Raw genomic sequence first — 18795 nt, forward strand, 5'->3', positions numbered from 1 at the left:
CAATGGAATACTACTCAGCTATTAAGAAAGATAAACTTGAGGCTTTTATAGGTAAATGGAAGCAACTAGAGACCATACTCAGAAGTGAAATAAATCGGACCCACATGTATTATTTGCAGTTTACTATTATTAGCTATGTTGGGCTTTTCTACTTTTCATCTACACTCTGCTGCAAGTTTTTCTGTCTTCTCAGAATGGTTCACTGCTAAAGTTAGGCTGATTCCAGTTTCAAATGAGCTCCTCCACTGGAAAAATTTTTTTTCTTTTTTAACAAATGAAAAAGAAAAAAACCAAGTAGAAAAATGATGGTCTTTATACAAAATACACATTCTCTTGTAGATGTCTGAGTTTGTTTCCCTTATGCCTGGTACATTCCTTCATGTTTCCCTAACTTACTGAATTCTCTCTATCCCTTAAGATTTGCTTCAGCTGTGCACCCACTACCTGGAAAACCTTCCATCTCTCTCTCCCAAAGACTGTGAGCTATTTGCCTCATTGCCTTGAAAACACTGTGTGCAGTTGTTGTTTTGTTTTGCTTTGTTTTTGTACTGGGAATTGAACTCAGGACCTTGCGCTTGCCAGGCAGGTGCTTGTGCCACTGAGCTAAATCCCTGGCCCTGCACTTATTTCAAAGCATGTATCACACCACAGTGCCATCTGGATGCTTCTCTTATGAGACTTTTCACCAAATTGAAGAAAAAAATCAAGCTTTTCCTGATTTTTATACCTTTTGCTTCTAGAAAAGCATCTGACAGTGGTTTGTCTTTAAAGAGGCTGAATAGAAAACAGTAAAATACATAGTAGAAATTTTCCACTGGCAAATTTCCTTCTACTCTGAGACAGCCTGTTTCAGACAGAGTCTTGCCGTGGCCACTGAGCGTCCCCGTCCAATTAAATTCCCATCACGGCACTCAAAAGTATTTATGAAGATTACTCCTGATTTCTTAGAATTTAGAAGTAATGAAAAGGTCCATGCTCCCAATAGCAGGAAATGCTTTCTTTCCAGTGTAATAATCTTGCTCTGTGCTTTGCCACTAGGGATTTTCAGCTGTGATGGGAATTGTTTCTCTCTTCTCCTGCTTAAGTGCTCATAACGACACCTATTTTCTAGGAAACATGAAGTTGGGTAGAGTATAATTGCTTTCTCATTTTGCTCGATTCTCTTCAGGACCGCATAAAACAGATCCATGATATTAACCTGAGGTGGAGAAGGCAAGCAATTATTCTGATAGTCCAGGCTTAGAACGTGTAGAGAAAATAAAGCCAGCTGCGAATTTTTAGTTAACTCAAATGCTGCTGAAGAGCTCATGAAAAGCAATGAGAATATTAAAGTTTAAAACTGTGTTTTTGTAGCTATCGGTTTTAATATTAATTAAATGATTCTGCTTGTATAGGGCCTTAAAATATTGAATTATAGTTGCAAAGCCAAAAATACCTGTATTTCTCTTTTCCCCTCGTAAAGCATTGCCTAAAGAGTATCATATCCTTCTCTTCCAATTTCTCTCTTTTCTTTTTTTATTCATCTACTTTAAATGCAGAAAGTCAATGAGGTCTAATTAAGCTAATAAATTATGAACAAGTAGGTTTAGAAATAACAGCCGATGACATCCCCTCTTCCACTTTCTACAGAAATTCCTGCTGTCATCAATTTCACAGTGAGGCTACCATGGTGTTTGACCAATTGACTTTGGCAGACACTACTATTCCTACTATTTGTCCACATATAAAATGACTTGCTTTCAGATAAAGATGATAGTAACGATAATAAAGTAAAGGAAGGCTTTTTATGGTAACTCTCTTGTGACTCCAACCGTTGTGTTAAAGGAGGTTGGGAAGAGAATGACAATGGAGACCCAAGGATAAAGGAACAAAGTGTTTCTTATACCTTGGAATAAATAAGCCCGGTGTGTGCCACTTTGAAAGCATCCTTGCTGAAGAATAAGTTCATTCTTTATTGCTGGTGAATTCTGAACTTCTTTTAAGACAGCTAGTTGATCATTTCTTTGGTCATTTTTTTTTATATCCTACATTCTTTTGCTGTATTCATTTTTCCTTTGGGAAACATTTAGGCAAAGCAACAGTTCTAGTGAATTAAAAGTAAACTGGAAGTTTACATCAATGGTTCTTTGATCATCAACAAGTAGAATCTGATGTTCCTCAGAAATTTGTCACTTTCTTTTATTATGAGTTTTTGTGTTGATCCTATGATTGATGGACATGTGTTTATAGATTTGTGTCTTGCTGAGAGGTGGGGTATATTTTAGCATCAAATAGGCCAATTAAATGATTTATATAAAATTTTGTATGTATTATAGTAAAATGGATACATTTTAGTATATAATATAGTCTATTGATCTGTTTCAAATAATTTTAAATTGATTTTTAAAATATGTATTAAAACATTTCATTGTATATTATGTTTTTAATTTTAAAGGACTACTTATATTTTATTTCTAAAAACATAAGCAATATGATAGATTTGAAATAAGATAGGCTTGAGTGCAAAAACTTGGGTGTAAATCCAGAACATTTGAAAGCACCTTAATTGTTATTAAATGACTCTTATAGCATATAGGAGGGAATACAGTTAATAATCCACAGGGAAAGTTTGCAATATTTCATTATTCATTCCTTCTTAAATTTCCCACAAATTCCTCCCTTCCTGTTTACTAATCTCCTTCCTCCACTTTCAATCTGTAACCCTCTGTCTCTGACATACAATGCAGTTCTCTTCTTGACTTTGTTTCTAACGCTCACATTTGTATTGTGAACATTATTTAGCATTCCTCACAGCTGCTCCTTGCTGAATCAAATTGACAGTGAACAGAGAAATGTTTTCAGTGCCCCTTTATGGATTCCTGAAATTTTACACATGTGTAATGAAGGAATTAACTTACAGAATATGTAAAGTAAGTGGCTGTATGATATTCTCCCCTAAATTGTAATGAGTCACTGTGATTAACCTCCTGTCTGATAAATTTAGAACTGCTGTGGTACAAGTATAAGGATAAATGAGGATACAATCAGATTTGATTAAGTTATAAGATCTTCCTAAATGGTTTTTATGTGACTGGTTTTCCAGAATAATAAATTATTCTGGAAAATGCACATGAAAACAGCCTCTGCATCCATGTTTGTTAAGTGAGGAATCTTTGTTCAGATAGACTCTTGTGAGAAAAGCCACAGAGTATTTCATTTCCCATTAGTATTTGTTTTCAAACTTCCTTCAGAAAAACATAAACATTCTGTTTGTGATGAAAGTATGCTTATTGGCACAGTAAAGCCAAGTAAACAGTAGTTTAATCTCATAAATGCAATTAAATAAAAATATTTATGTTTCTGCCCTACTTACATAAACAAGGTGTAAGTGATTTTAACCTACCTACTGTATTCAGTGTTCTGAGTGACGGCTACTTTTACCTTTTTAAAGATGTCATTTCACTTCCAAGGTTAGTAAATGAAAACTCACAAACGCTGCATACTTAATGGCAGTAAATACGAGAAATGGAAAGTTTCTGCTGGTGAAGATAACAAAATGCACATAGGCAGTTTACACAGAAATCTAGGTTCCAGTATTAAGAAATTAAAAATATTTATAATCTGACTTCATTCATCAGATAAGTAGAAAATTGGAAGGAAGCCCATTTGTATACAATGGACTGAGTTTGGTCCTCTCTCCTTTATAAGTTGAAGCCTTCGCTCCCAGGACCTCAAACAGGACTGCTTTTGCAGGCAAGGCTATTTGAGAGGTGATAAAGTCAAAGTCAGGCTCTCTGAATGGGCCCTAATCCGGTGAGACTGGTTTCCTTTTGAAAAGAGAAACTTCAGTGCGTGGAGAAACTGCAGAGCTGTTCACAAACACAGAAAACGCGCCGCGTGAGGACCCGGTGAGAACAAGGCGGTCTGCAGCTCACCAAGTGGGAACCTGGGCAAAATGAAACTTCTGACACCTAGATCTTGGGCTTCTAGCTTCCACAGATGTGGGTAAATGAGCTCTGTCTTTTCAGTCACCTGGACTGTAATATGTTGTTACAGCAGCCATAGAAATATATGTATCCTTCCAATATAAAAGCAGAAAACAAACTAAAAATCAAAACAAACCATAAATTCTTAAATACTCTTGAATCTATTAAAGACCTATAGTCACAGGCAACCATCTTGGTAAAATCATTAAGGAAAAAGAAGTGTGTCTGTGAGCACTAGCTCACTGGGCCTACAAACAACCAGAAGTTAAAATTTAAAAATATATCATTTACAGTAATTTACACCAAATGAAATGAAATATCTTGCTATAAATCTAATAATCATATGCAAGATCTGCAAGATGATCTTGTGAACAATCTATGCACCCAGCTAAAAAGAGAAATATAGCAAGGCCCCACTATATACCGTCTGTAAGAAATCTACTTTAAATATAAACATATTACAAAATTAAAAGTAAGAACACATGAAAAAATATGTAGAATGTAACTTCTGACACAGTAAAAGTTGAAGATAGTATATTAATATCAGATAGATAATATTAAGCACAAGAAATATTATTAGAGGTGATAAAAATAATTAAAATAACATGATGATATATGTTCTCCAAGAAGGCATTACAGTCTTAAATGTGAACAAACAACAAAACTTTATTTTTGTTTTTTTTTGTTTTTTTCTCCGGTACCAGGAACCGAACTTACGACCTTGCGCTTGCCAGGCAGGTGCTTTTACCGCTGAGCTAAATCCCCAGCCCCAAAACTTTAAAATACATGAACAAAAATGTGATAGAACAGAAAGAGGAAAACGACATAAATTTATAGATAGACCCTTCAGCATTCTTTCTGTAGTAACTGAAATACAAAGAAATTTGAAAGAGCGAAGAACATATAAAAGATCTAAACATCTCTGTAAACCAAGTATATAATTTACTCTTCACATGCAATATTCACATTTAGACCATTTTGTTATCCACTCAAAAACACCTAAGAAATTTAAAAGCATAGAAGTCAAACCAAGTAAGTAAGTTGTTGGGCCATATGAGGATTAAACATCACTGTTTGAAAATTAAACATACACTCCTATGTGACTAATTGTTCCAATACAAAGTCTAAAGCACATTCTTGAAAAAAATGAAAACACGACATATCAAATTTTGACAGATACATCTAAAAGCAGTGTATATAGAGAAATTTCAGTGCTGTTGCTTTGTTATACAGGATCTATTATAAACCACAAGGTCTAGCAATATAGTTAAGCAAGAGTTCAGGATGCAAAAGTAACATATAATAGAATTCATTGTATACAATAGTAATGAATAATAGCAATCATAAATTTAAAATATGTTACAGAACAAATAAAAATAATCTGGTTTCAATTTAACAAAATTTGTGGAAGATTTCTATGCTGAAATAGACAAAGCATCAATGAAATAAATACAAAATATCTAAATAAAGGAGAAGACATAGAGTGTTTATTGACAATGTATCAATATTTTAATACTGTAAACTCAATTCCAGTAAAAATTCCAGCATGATTTCTTATTAATGTGATAAGCTGAATCTAAAAGTTACATCTAAAAGTAGAATAGCCAAAGTAATTATGAAAAGGAAGGGCAAACTTGCAGGATAAACCCCACCAGCATGCAAGTACTACTGAGTGTTGCTGGTGAAAGGATAGACATAGATGGATGAAATAGGATATCATATCCAGAAATAGACTTTCATAAATATGGTAATTTTATTTTTCATAAAGATATCAAGGATATTCAGTACAGTAGGGATAGTCTTTGCAAAAGTGGTGCTGAAGCAATTTGTTTGCAAAACACATAAATCTTTACCTATACTTTATATCTCATAAAGAAGTTAATTCATATTGGACCACAGAATTTAATGTAAAATTCTAAACAATAAAATTTGTAAAGGGAAACAGTAGAAAATATGTCCCTTCTTGGCTTAGAAAAAATTTTTAAATATGATACCAAAATTAAGTTTCATAGAAGGAAAAAAAATAATAAATTAGACTCTACACAAATTTAAAACAGCTGCTTTTGAAAATCTTTTAATAAAATGAAAAAGACATGCCATAGGCATGTTATATTTTAACAAAGAATTTGTTTCCAGAATGTTTAAAAATTATTTTCCATAAAAAATCAAACACTATGATTATGCAAATGAAAGAAACCAAATATTTCACTTAAGAAGATATACATATGGCAAATAGTTACTTCATTATTAGTCTGTACGGAGAGAAAAATTAGGATTACAGTGAGATTCACTATTCATCTTTTAGAATAGATAATTAGAAATAAAGCAGAACAAATACTTGAAAATTCCAATTAAGTGATAAGCACGCGGTACATAATTACAGTTTGTAATGGCAAATAGAAATAATGGTCACCCCATGCCAAGATTTTGCCTAGAATTTTGTAAGGTTTTACTTTATAAATCAGCCAGTAACCTTGCACAGGGTAATATAAAGTTAGAGTTGGTTCTGTGAATAAACCAATAGGTGTTCCCAAAAGGAAAGAGGGCTTAGAAGGTTTCCAAAAGGAAGCAGCTGAGGAAAGGACATCAGAGATCCAAGGAAAAAGGGGAACTGCTCTTCAGCGGGATCATTGCCATTTCTGGGTGCTGGATTTTGCTAGGATGCTGCAAATCTTGACAACTGAATCTTTTTCTTCAGATGCACAGTTAAATTTTTTTCTTATCTTGGCTTATTATCTTAAACAAATACATCTTCATTTTTAGTTAAAAAGAAGAGACATTACATTAAATTATAAAGACATATTAAGATATGAATACTATAAAAAAAAAACACAACATGATATTATGTTTTTGATGTGATACGGCCCCAGTGGGCTTTTAGGACTTACAGGATCATGATAGCTCTAAGTCCATCTGTGGAGCGATCCGTTGATGAGATCTTAATTCGATGGTGTTACTGGGGGATGACAGAAGCAGGTGGAGGTGCCTGCTTGAAGGCAGTGGGTTATGGGAATGTGGTCTTAGGTACTATATCTTCCTTTTGGGCTTGTGTCTTTTTTTTGTCTACTTCCTGGCTGCCACAATGTCACTAGCTTTTTCCATCACGTCCTCCATTATGATATTTCAGCCTCATCATAAGCCTAAAAGCAATGGAAGCCTACTGAGCATGCACTAAAGCCTCTGAAACCTTGAATCAAAATAAGTCTTCCCTCATTCAAGTTGTTTTTCTCAGGCATTTTATTACAGTGGTGACAACCCAACATTTACGGGCGCCATCTTGTATATTGGTGATCACACCTCCTTCCCTTGTCTCTCAAACCAATATTTCTGTTCCTCAGCCAAGAGAGTGTATCTAAGAAACAGCTAAGGAAGAGCACTCTGAAAATGATTCTGAGATGATGACATTTGGATTCCAATTTCCCAGATCCTAAATGCCTTTGTTTAGTTCTACTCCATAGCTTGTTTTCTTTGTACCAGAAATTGAAGTCAGGACCTTGAGCTGACCAGGCTGGTGCTGTACCACGGAGCTGTCTTCCTGGCCCTACTTCATAGCTTTATGCAACTGGAAAATAAGCTTTTGTTGTTTATTACAAGTGGCAAACAGCTTTTGTTGTTTAATGCAAACATGGGTTACAGTTCTGTCTCCAATCACAAACAAGCAAGATGTAGCTAGCTGGCAATTAAGAAGCCTTCCAATTTCAGCCTTCCACTTAGCAATACAATTTGAAACACTACACAGACACTACAGAGGACTTGGAGAAAAGACCACTGAAGGAGTGACAATGCATTTCTGTGTAGTAGACAGAACCTAAAATCTATTTATTTTTTACCATTAGCAGAAGGAGATTTGATTTGAACAAGTACCATCAATTATAGGAAAGGGAATATTTTCCTAAGTGAGAAATTGATCTGCTTTTCAGTGACAAATGCAATTTATTAAACTAAAATATCTGGTTGGAGCAGGAATGACCAAGATTACTTCGCTGAACAGTATTGGTTGCCCCTCAATGAGTCCACAGGGCGTGGCGGCATGGAGTGGACACCTGAGAGGGGCAGGTACCCTGGTAGGGGAGAATATACTCCTTTCTCATCCCAATGCTCCAGGTTTAAGCCTGCTCTGTCAATGAGAGAAGGGGCAGAAAGGTGTACTATTTAGAGGAAAGTGATTCACCGCTCATATTTATAGGAGCATTAAAGAGAATATTTAGATGGCACTTTTTCTTTCACTATTAGGAAAAGTGCTTATCTTGTGCCACCATTTTCCCACCTTCCCCTCTTACTGCAGGCCTTGAGTAGCTAGATTCCCTTATCTAACCTGTTAAGACCTTGCAGTGCTACTCACATTTGCAAGATCTAGACTTTGGTAATCTGTGAGAAGAAAGGGGACAGTTTCTAGGTGAAAGGTATTTTTTTATGAGCTAAGTGGAGGTTGTTCTCACAGATGGAGGTAAAAATTCAGTATAAGAACTGAATGGAGTGGGAAGTAGGGTATGTGAACTTGAAATTAGAACAGCTAAACCAGCAATCAAACATATCAGAGGTGTCTCTTATTGTGAAAGTCCCATCTTCGAGTATCTACATTTTTGGTATTTTTTAAACGTTCACAGTAGACAGATCCTTCATTTCCCCCCTTAGCTGCGGATCTCTTTAATTCTGCAGTATGTAAGTTTCAGCTGGAACAGCTCAGTCTTGAGGAAGCAAAGTACCTTTACCATCTACATCTGAATTTTCTGTGGAGAGGGACTCTGAGTGGATTACAATTTGGAATTATAATGAGAAGAACTGTTGATGATGAAACCTGGAGGGAATAAACAGACCTGTGAGACTCAAGAAAGGAAATCTGCAAGAGGCAGAAAAACCATCTGTCTTGTTGGCCCAGGAAACTTTTGGCTCCTGTCCTCTCAAAGAGAAAGGGAAAGAACTTCGTGAACATCTGTGTCATATTTGTTCTTTATGGGTTTTTTTTGTGACATTTTACAAGATTTATTTAGGATTATTTCCATGGTTATAAAGGCTAGTCTTAAAAGAGCTAGTCTTTCAGGTCTTGCCACCCTAAGCATTTGGAAGAATTTATGTTTTGAGTATTTGTATATGTGCATGTCAAGTGTATGAGACAGGCTTTGTGGGACATATCCAGTGATCTCTGAAGGAGCTGGGGGAACTGTGGAAGGGAGACTTGGAGATTGCTTGCATTATGAGCCTGAGTATATTTGTGAGTACTTGTTCATGTCTGTATGTATGAATGCACATATACACATGCATTCTTAAATATGTACCCCTGTTATTCCAGCCCTGTGAGTATAAAATTTGGTTCATTCATGTCAGAAGTTCTAGAAAGGGATGAAGAATAGATTGAAATACAGTAAATGGATATATTCTAGTTCCTTCAGTTCCCAACTCTGAAACACTCAGCTGATCTTGTTCAGTGAGCTGGATTGCTGCAAGGGGAGAAGTTCATAAAAATTTATTTTGATAGAATTTTTCATAGTTTTAATTAGCAAATGCAGTGCAAAGTGATAACATTCACCATGGGGCACTGGTACCTGTATCTAACACATTTTAATGCTTTTTATTGATGTGCATATTTTATCATTTTTATCCTTCCCATACTATGAAAACCAAGGCTATGTCCTTACATGCTACTTTTATATTCCCCTTTCTTTAACAAATAAGTCCACATTTAATTAATCTAATGCAATGTAAAGTAGAATTTCATTTAAATTTAGTAAAAGAATTGATAATATTTGAGAAAGACTAGACTGTTATTTCTTAGAACATGATCCTCACTGAGCTGATATTCCTTATGATTCAGAGCTGAAGTATAGCAGCTCATGGTCTGCTTTGAATTTCAGCTCTGTCTCTTGCTAGTCATGAAAGTGGGCAAGTTTCCTAACCTCACTGGCCTTAGTTTCTACTCTGCAATGGGAGTGCTCATTGCACCTGCCTCTTGGGGTAATTTCAAAGACTGCATGGCTTGATACGAACATGTGTCAAGGCATGGATTAAGTCCTCATAAAATTTATTTATAAAGATAATCGTATTCATTTCTATTGCTCTTTTGACAGATTATTACAGACTTAGATGCTTAAAGCAAGACTATTGTCTTACAGATTTTCAGAATTTTCAAACAGATTTCACTAAGCTAAAGTTAAGGTGTTCTCAGGCTGTATTGCTTTCTACAGGCTCTGGGGGAAGATCTGCTTCTTTCCTCACTTGACTCTTGGTAGAATTCAGTTCTACTGTTTCAGATCTAGGTTTCTGTGCTCCTTAGCTGTGAGCAGAAGACTGTTGTTTCCAGCTTCTAAAAGCTGTTGAATTCCTTGGCTCCTGGCTGACCTAGTCCATCACCAAGGCCAACAAAGGAAGCCAAATCCTCATCATGTGGCATATCTGGGATCCTTCTTTCATAGTTACATAGCCCAGCCAGGAAAGGTTCTTCCCTCTTAAAATTTTATGGTTAGATTGGGCTCACCTAGATAATCCCTCCTTCTCAAAACTGTTACTCTTAATCACAGCTGCAAGATTCTTTTACCAGGTAAAATAATGTATTCATAACTTCTGGTGACTATTCAATGGAATTTTTTTGGAGGGCGTTAATTATTCTTTTCACCAAATTTGGGACAGCCTTGCCATTCAGGACAAGATGTGAGTCAGAAATCATGTCATTAGTCAAGCTATCTGTAGAGTGAATTTTCAATGTCTACACATAATTTCAAAATAAAAAAGTGACAACTACTAAGATCTTTTCCTAGAAAAATGTTTATGAAATGGGCCCCTCAGACATTATTTTTAAGATAATAGACATTTGATCAATCTTGCATGCCTATATCTGGTTATATGTGCAACCATCTTGAAGATGACATTGTGTAATATAATAACCATTGTTAGTATCTTACCACCATGTTTTGAAATTCTGTGTCATTTTTATTGTTCTCTATGCTGTTTTGTTTATGTATTTCTTTTTGTTATGTTGGATTTTTTAAAAAATGAAAAATAAATTTATATGTATATATAAGGATAGCTAGACTAGACATTTTGCTGATGTCTGTAGCTTATAGAGAGGAAAGTCGATGCTTAAAATTTTCTTTTTTTCTCGACCAAGTTTACATACTTGAATTTGGTAATTAGAATGACTGATCTGAAAAGAATATGCAGTATAAAAACCATTGTTGAACTCTTACCATTTTGTATGGTGAAGCTTTGCATCATTTCCAGGGTTTTTAAAAAATGTATATATTTTTTACTTATTACTGTCTTTGATTGTCTGATCAATCTTATATTCTTATGTCTAATGGACTGAGCAACTTTGTTAAAGATAACTGTATGTAATTTAGTAACCACTGTAAATTTCTACCATTTTGTCTTGTCGTGTATCATTTTTGTTGTTTTTGTGTTTTGATTTTGTCTTCATTGTTGTTTTGTCAGTTTTTCAATTTTTAAAATAAAAAAGATAATAGATGTGAAATGGTGTTTTAAATCAGGTATATAAAAAAATTCACGTTTGTTTTCAAATCAGACGGGGAAATAAATGAAATTGAATCTGATGCTGTTTACTACCCATAGCAGGGGTGTGTGCTGTGGCTAGTAAAAAGGGAGGGGTCGTGTTTCCTAATTGCATTCGATACAGGAACTTTGTTTGTATTTATTTGCTTCAAGCTTCTGAATGGACTCTGGCAAGGGACGGTCAAGGCACTCGGTGTGTTTGTAATGCATGTGACCATCAAACGGCACATTCCCTAGGCTGTCATTGCTTACAGGGAAAAGTGGCAAGTTCTCCCCACTTGATCATATTTCAATGCTGTCTTATGTTTGAGATACTTTTAAAATTTACTCTTCTTTCAAAAATAAAAAACATACCACTCATCGTACTTTGAAGCATGGGTACTACAAAGCCTGGCATGGATTAAATTATAATTATTGTTAATGTCTAGTACTTTCTGTGAATTTGTGTCAGACAAATTACAAAGGTCTTTATGAGTATTTTTTAATACCAATGATGATGCTTATGAAATAAATGCTATAATTATGGAACATATGATATTTGCCAAAGTCCATGTTTTATATATTGAGTTTAGAAATCCAATATAGGGTGTGTCATTTCACAATTCATCTTCTTTTTCCTTGGTCTGTACTATCGCTTTACATATGATTATAAATATAAAGAATAATGTTGCAATAAATTTAAAAGGAACATTTTATTTGGAAATGAACAATGGAAACTAAGAGTACAATCTAAGAGTGTGGTAGACCTGTCTGCATTCACCCTAGGCAGGTCAGTCATTATTTCTCTGCATATGCTCATTTCCAATAGAAAAATGTGTCACCCCCAAGCCTGAGTTGTCTTGTCAGTGTAACTCCTAGTCTCTCTCTGCACTCTGACCCCACAAACACAATTAGAACAAAATAAACAACCTAGGACCTTGGGGCCAAATAGAGTATATTTTGAGATTCTGAATTGAGCAATTTGGGAACTAAGTCACATGTTCACCTGACCCAGCATCTAGTGCTAGGGTCCATACGGGGCCAAGGTAATATTTCCTGGAAATAGTACTATAAGTACATTTTTCTTCAAAACCTAAGGAAATAGAAAAGATGAACACAAAGGAGGCTTCTGACCAGTGGAACCATAGATTTCTAGAAATTTGGAGAGTAAGAATGTACAGTCCTTGTGAAAGGATAAATGCCAAGTGAGTAGATAATCCGGCCTGTTGGTAAGAATTGCCTTGAGTTTGAGAAGGGAGATTCATTGAGGTGCCACTAGTTGATTAGAAATACTTGCTGAAATCAGCAAATTTCTTCTGCTTTGACTATATACTTGCCAAGCAACCTTCTGATCCTAATTTGCTTTGCTATGGAGGCTTCCCTAATAAACAATGAAGGTTTATTCTGTCTGACAGTAACATTCCTCACGTATAAATTTTCATTGTAATATATAGATCAGTCTCTCCTAGGCGGGTCCTGGTTGAATCATAAGGCGTGATTCCCTCCAGGTGAACTAATGGGCGAGGACCCTGAACTCCCTGAGGTGAACGACATCCAGACCAGCACATGCCCGTTAGGTAAATAATCAACACTTTGTCATTGTTTGGTGGATGCTTCCTATATTCCAGACACTGTCTGGACACCAGATATTCTGCAGTAAGCAAAGAGGGCGTGCAGCTTGTCCTGAGAGAACTTAGAATTTTTGGAGAAAAGGCACAGTAGTTTGAAATGGATTTGTAGATAGATAGACAAGATGAGAATCAGGTAGGTATTGGTGCCATAAAGAAACAAAGGGATTATATAATAGAGGCTAACTGTTTGGTAATTATTTTGAGAGCCAGAATACAGAATTAGTCCAAAAAATGAATGTGAGGTCAAATCTATTTGCATTACTTACAACTGTCTGATTTTGGACAGCTTTCTTAGCCCCTTTGGACTTGAGCTTCTTCATCTGTAAAGTGAATTTATCAAACCAGAATCTTGCTTCCCTCCAGGTGCTGGAGGGAAAATTTATTAAAAGTCTTAAGAGAGTTCATGCATGCAGTTCGTTTAGAATGGTGGTAGCCCATGGGAAATACTGTAAAAGCATTAGTTGCTATTATTGTTCCATGGTGAAGATATTCTGTTTGCTTGAATGAGTGGAAGGCCAACCACACGAATCAGACACACTATTCCAAGCAGAGGGAAATGTGGGGAGAGGAGATCTCAAAGATGCACTTGCTCTTGTGAAGGACAAGACTGGGAGCTGATATGGTGTGGCTGGAGTCCAGCAGACAGCGGAGTGTGGTCAGGAGACAAGTTACACAGTAAGCAGGACTGGGACATAAAGCGCTTTCAGCCAGTGGAAGGCATTTTCTTTGCAAAAAAGTTATAGTTGTATTGATAGAAGTTTGTGGAAGGAGCATAAGAGCAAGGACATCAGTCAGGAAACTGTGTTAATACCCAGGTGTAAGGATATACTGTGTCTACCTCAAAACCAACCGATGTAGGGAACTTTAACATAAGCACCTCCATATATATGTTAATTTATTAGTAATAAAAGGAGACAAAGATGTTTGTACTCATGTTGTATTTATTCATACGTTATGAATGTCAGCTGTGGCCAAGAAGATTTTCCCAAGATATTCCCATTTCTATAACTAAGGCTCAGTCTAAGATTCAATAAGAGATACTTGTGACACACTTGCATTCTAATTTAGGTCTCCCTGAAAGACGGAGCACACTGAGACCATTCTCATGGGGAAGACTCTTTCAGCATCCATTTAATGTGTGGAATAACTGCATAAGTATTAATTCTGCATTTGCTTATACTAATTACTCTATTAATTCATCAAAGGGCATGTGTTTATATACAGATCATGAATCAGCTGTGTGTACATGATATATCATTATCAACATGAGATAGGAATAAATAGGCTTTCTACCACTTCTTTCATTTGTTTGTCTGGAGCACTAGCTATATTTTGGAGAGCTTAGTTTAGTTAGAAAAACTTCCAATTAGACAAGGTCATATTGGCATGGTATTCTTAAAGTACTGGATGTGTAAGAGTGAGTCAAGGCAACTTTTCTTTTCCCTTAAATGAGCAAGCATGGCAACTAGTCTTATTCTGTTCACTCTTTTTAATGGGATTTTGATGTCTAAATGCGGAGTTTCAAATTCTAGTCCTGTTTGCCTGATCTACTCAGATCTCATCTAAGGACTTTGTCTCTGAAATTGTTTATTCTACACTGGTGGTTTTCCTTCCACTTACACAGAAGAATGAGAGCGAGATTTTGATTTCTTCTTTTCCCCTAAATACTAAGTAACCAACTAACAATAAATTAATTTTAATGATAGTCGATTTTATATTCCTAATAATTCCCACAACAAATTTCATCCCTAGATGTACTTTTCAGGAAAACGTTGCAGGAAAAGTTTTAAAATCTATTTTAATATTTAAGAAGAGGATCTGGGGGTTTAGCTCAGTGGCACAGTGCCTGCTTGGCAAGTGCAAGGTCATGAGTTCAATTCCCAGTACTGGAAAAAAAAAAAAAAAAAAAAAGAGGAACAAGGATTTATCATGTGCAGGTACAAACTCCCTATGATGAGTGTGATCACTATGTATATCTAAATTGTATCAAAAAATTTAATGATATCTAATTGTACACAATGATATCTAAATTGTGCCAATAAATTTAATAAAAATAAATAGATTATGCATAAACAGAAAAAAGAAGAGGCTATGCCTAAAACCCAGTGTTTACCTCTCTGGGAAGGAGATGAGGTCTCAGAGAATGTTAAGATTACTTTGTTACTCTGAGTTCTCTTCTGCATACAGATCTTATTGGTTTTAAACTTCAGAATAAGAGGCTAGTTCCTTATATAATAGCTTTTGAGGTTTTCTTTAAAAGTAGTTAGTACAATTAGCTGATTCTTTTTGATGCCAAAAAGGAACTTGCTCCAGCAAGGCAGAACTGGCATTACTGAAAAGATCAAGATGGAATGTGAAGACAGATAAAGTAGCCTTTTGATAACACAAAGTGAGGACAAATGAAATGTCCTTTATCAAGGTTTTTATGTCCTCATGGACCTGCCCAGCGCATAGCAACAGACCCATTCAGACCACAGCCTGGAGTAGAATAATGTGTATGGCCTTCTTTTCCATTAGGCCTGGGTTCTAGAAGTCATATGATGTTTTATTCATTACCCTATTTTCCAACATGATACCTGCTCTCAATAAAATGTCAACTTTGGGATTTTTCACTATTCTAGGCACCGAGTAGACAAGCAAACTAACAAACAAAGAGAAAACCCAGGTATCAGGGTAGCATAGGAGGAGAAAGGCAATAACAGCCTATAAATATGTAAGTATGCATTTCCCCCTGCGACTTGCCAGCAGAAACGGTCTGCCACCTGCAGTAAATGCTGATGAGAACAATGCGGCAAGTATGACATGTTTTGATCAAAGCTCGCAAACTCTGGACAAATGCCTTGCCCTTAAGTCCAATCAACCCAGAAATCCTACTCTTTAAGCCTTGATAGCTGCTTACTGCTGTCAGAGCAGATGAGTCAGATGACGCTAGTGTAATTTGCTGTTTTGAGATATATGTCGTGTTCACACACATGAGCAGACACATACACCCACTCACACCCCTCTTCACAGTGCACCAGACAGGACTGCCTCGTGACCTTTGAACCATCAGGGTACAAACATGCTCTATGTTTATGGTAGGTGTGCAGTTCAACCGCTTGGCTTCTAATAGGAACTATTATCATGCTCAAAAGTCTTTTTTAACTTCTGGTTTGAATCAGAACCCACTTGTACAAATTTATGACAATTTGAATATCCTAAATTGATTACAACTCTTTCCCCACAAGGTGTATGGTCCTGTCCAGTAAAAGAGTAAATCGTAGCTCCATTTCTGTTCTTTCTGCCAGCCCTCTGAAATACACGCATTAAACAGGATGGATTGCAAATTTGGATCTACATCACCCTCTGAAATGACTACAGTCTGAATGTGCAGTTTGGGCACTTCTTTGCCAAGCCAGGCAAAGAAGATTTATTGGGCCTTGGGGTTTGTTGGACTAATGCAGAAGAGACCAGGAAATACAGTACATTGGTGATTTTGATAGTTTTTTTGCTTTGTCTAGGTCACCATCTATGGCAGGTGTGATAGAACTGGATATTATATCTTCATGAAACCCTTGGCTTCACTTAATGGATACTCTTGCCCTGTCACCTTAAGCTTCTGGTTATTGCAGCTGTTTTATCAACAACCCAAAAGAATTAAGAATTTGATTCATTTTCTTCTGGTTTCTGCGAACAGTCTTGAATTCTGTGTGCTAAGACTTCCTTGTAGAAAACAAATCTCTCTGACTAGGCAGATTCCATGGCATGGACGTCTCTCTGCATAAATCAATACTGGGTGGAAATATCACTGGGCAATTAGTTTCTATAGATGTTGCAGTGAATCAGTAATCTGAATTAGTCTGATTGAGATCTCCTTGCTGTTGTGTCTAGGGATTTGCAGATAAAATGTAAAGAACATTGTAAATTCAAGAAATGTTCGATGGTTTATATATATGACACCCTAAGTAGTTCATTTTTTGAAGACTTGAAAATTTAGAATATAAAGGAAATTTACTTCTTTTTTGTATACTATCCTTACTTACCTCATTCCTCTTATAATAGAGAAAACTGAGGGCCAATATTTTGTATTGTTCAATTTAGTTTACTTCTAGTATATCTTTTTCTTCTTATTTTTCCTGATTTTTTCTGACAATTCTTCCACTTGAGATGTACAGACTGGTAGAAAGCTGTTTTATAACTATGGTGTCCTCCTGACATTAAGCCAATGAAAATCTCAGAGGTAAAACAGGGGCTCATGCAGTGCAATCCATTAGTTATAAGTAATTGCAAGGCTTGAATTCAGTTATTCAACAAATATTTCAGAAAGTTTAATAAGAGTAGAGAGTAATAAAGAAGAGAAACTGCTAGTTTATTTGCTATTAATGTGTGATGATTGTCTTCAAGGACTCTTCTTGGTACAGTAAGACTCGTGCATATGAACAGGTGCTGCTCCAGAGTTGGCTAGAATGTGATACATGATTTTAAGAAACTAATGGATTGAGGAAACAAAACATACACAGGGTTTCATGAACTACATGGTGAGGGTGCTGCACGAGCTCCCAGAAGCTAGAAAGAATAGCAGGGAATTGGGAGGTAGAGGTGCCATTGATCCCATCAGACTCCTACTCCAGTGGTACTGGAGCCTTAACAAGTTGGAATTGGAAGGTAAGGTAGGTAGAGCTTCAACATGTTGGGGTTGGGAGCAGAAACTTCCTACTGGGTTCTAGTTATGATTGAAATTCTAACACTAAGACATCACCAAACATCTCTCTCTTTTTTTTTCTTATTTTTGACACAGGGTCTTGCTACACAGTCTAGTCTGTCTTCCAAGTCACAATCTCTCTGCCTCAGCCTTCACATTATAGATGTGCACTGCCACGTTCTACCTTACCTCTTCCTAGATCTAGGCAACAAAGCCATGTGAAAGTATTGAAAAGGGGCTTGAAATCCAGGCTTCCGTCAAGAGAAAAGATGGTCACACAGTCATGCGGCAGTCTAGTCATAACTTTAATGTTAACATTAGCATTTGAGAAAAATGTTACAAAGCCACAGAATTAGAACAAAACTTAGGTAACTCCTGTCCTGTTTTCGCTCCTCACAGAAATGAAGACATCCTTTGCCACCTAATCTCAGGAGTTCAGTAGGTTTTTCCTGTTTTGTTTTGTTTTAAGAGCATAATATATTTATTGAGGGAAAGAAAGCTTCTGTCCAAGAGAGGGACAGAAGGGGGGCCGAAGTGGGTTACCCCATGTAGTTTTAAATATTCTTTCTGAGGTAAGATTGGAGGAGAACGACTCCCCAGATTTTTGTTCTGGATCTCTGAAGTTCAGTCTTCCTTATAATTGAAGTTTACTGTGTTCAAATTCAGGACCACACAGATTCAAATGGTTAGGGATCTCTTTATTTTTGCTGAACTAACCTAATATAACTCTCTTAGACTGAATATCTATCAGAGTTAGGTCACTGAGCATTCATAAACAATGTTTCCAAGTTGCTAAGGGATTTTGAAAATGACTATGTATCTCTCATTAGAATTATATAAAGGAGTAAGTATAAGATAAAAATCCTTTAAAATATTAAATATAGCCTACCTTTCCAAGGCAACAGAACATCTGGCAAGCTTTAGTGGGGAAGTTCCAACCAACTACAATAAATTGAACTGCAATAAATTGACTTGTATTATCTTACCCCTCCAGGTATCTGTGAAGAATTATAAATAAAGCCCATCTAGAAAGCAT

The sequence above is a fragment of the Chinchilla lanigera genome, unplaced genomic scaffold (genome assembly GCF_000276665.1).
Source record: "Chinchilla lanigera isolate Chin_1 unplaced genomic scaffold, ChiLan1.0 scaffold00011, whole genome shotgun sequence".
NCBI lineage: Eukaryota > Metazoa > Chordata > Mammalia > Rodentia > Chinchillidae > Chinchilla > Chinchilla lanigera.